The 1892-nt window shown below is 39.8% G+C and overlaps 1 pseudogene; it reads right to left on the bottom strand.

The window, feature by feature from the left end:
- Positions 1–1006: 1006 nt before the first annotated feature.
- Positions 1007–1622, bottom strand: LOC125283567 (olfactory receptor 11H6-like; annotated as a pseudogene).
- Between the last annotated feature and the right edge of the window lie 270 nt (positions 1623–1892).

Raw genomic sequence — 1892 nt, 5'->3', positions numbered from 1 at the left:
ACGTTTGGTCAGAGTCACTAAGACTGTCTGATGATGCTCAGATTGGGTGCTCAGTGATAGTTCATGAACTCAGTAGATTAGCTTTTGGGTAATAATATGGCAAGTCTGAAAGGTATTCAACCACTATTTCATTCAGTAAATGCCTACTATGCACTATAAACTCAGTCACCTGAGAATATAACTGGGTGCCTCGGTTAAGTGTCTGCCTTGGCTCAAATCATGATTTCAAGGTCCTGGGATCGAGCCCTCTCTTGGGCTCCCAGCTTAGTGGGGAGTCTGCTTCTCCCTCTGAGGGAATGCTCTCTCTCTCTCAAATAAATAAAATACTTCTTAAAATAAAAAAAAAAAAGAATGAAATTTTGCCATTTGCAACAATGTGGATGAAGTTAGAGTGTATCATGTTAAGCAAAATAAGTCAGAGAAAGACAAATACCATATGATTTCACTCACATGTGAAATTTAAGAGAAAAAAAACCCAGATGAACATAGGGGAAGGGAAAAAGAGAGAGAGGGAGAGAGAGAAGAAACCATAAGAGACTCTTAATGTTATACACAATTAATGACTCATCGAACTTTACATCAAAAACCAGGAAAGTACTGTATGGTGACTAACATAATAAAAAATATTATTGTAAAAAAAAAAGAAAAAGAAAAAAAGAAACCATAAAAGACTCTTAATGATAGAAAACAAACTGAGGGTTGATGGAGGGAGATGCGCTGGGGATGGGCTAAATGGGTGATGGGCATTAAGTAGGGCACTTGTGATAAGCACTGGGTGTTGTATGTAAGTGATGAACCACTAAATTCTAGTCTTGAAACCAATATTACACTATATGCCAACTAACTACAATTAAAATTTAAAAAATTTAAAGACAAAAACAAAGCTAAAAAATGAATTTATCTTATATGTAATAGGGTTTTAACTTGACAGAGAAAGACATAAATATATGATCTCACTTCTTTGCAGTATTTAAAAAAACAAATGCATAAAAAACAAAAAGCAGAATCAGAAGATAATAAGAGAGCTCAATATAGAGCAGGAAAGCTCAATTCCAGGGGCAGGGATGCAGGACAGGGCCAGAAGAGGACCAGGGTCACAGACAAAGTGGTCAATGGTGTTGGGGCCACAAAAGGGGAGTTGTGTGATAAAGTAGATAGGGATTGGATAGCAGAGGAAAGCTGTGACCCAGCACAGGGCCACCAGCTTCATGCAGAGATGGCTGTTCATGATGATAGGATAATGGAGAGGCTGGCAGATGGCCAAGTACCTATCAAAAGCCATGAGGGGCAGTAAGAGGGTCTCAGTGGTGCCCATGGAGAAGAAGAAGTAGAACTGGAAGAAGCAAGCTGTGAAAGAGGTGGTTTTGGTCTCAGATAGGAAGTTCTTTAACATATTGGGAATAGTCGTGTTGATGTAACAGATCTCCAGGAGTGAGCAGTTGGCCAGCAGAATGTACATGGGGGTGTGAAGCCTGCAATCCAGCTTCACTGCACAGACAATGGCCCCGTTCCCCATCAGAAAGGACAGAAAGAACAGCATAAAGAGGAGGACCTGAACCTCCCTGGAGCACGGAAAACTCGAGTAGGAATTCAGTCACTGTGCTGACTCCTGACATATTCATGGCTTCCTAAGGGATGGAGAAGAAAAGTGACAATGACAAAGATGGCCTTAATCTACCATCCTCAGGATTATTTCCTTTTTGGAGATCCCTAGCTCCCTCAGATTCTATTATTCCATTAAATAAATAATATAACTATACTGCTGAAGTCTATGACCTTTGGAGAGTGGTTGGTATGATCAGACTGTGAATCTTTGTATTCTCGTGTTTCTCTTTCAGAATTTTCTCACAGTAAAAGACAGGATGTTATGTGATAAGCAGCATGGAAAAGGT

Source organism: Ursus arctos, unplaced genomic scaffold, assembly GCF_023065955.2.
Source record: "Ursus arctos isolate Adak ecotype North America unplaced genomic scaffold, UrsArc2.0 scaffold_31, whole genome shotgun sequence".
NCBI lineage: Eukaryota > Metazoa > Chordata > Mammalia > Carnivora > Ursidae > Ursus > Ursus arctos.
This window is presented reverse-complemented; position numbering and strand designations above follow the sequence as displayed.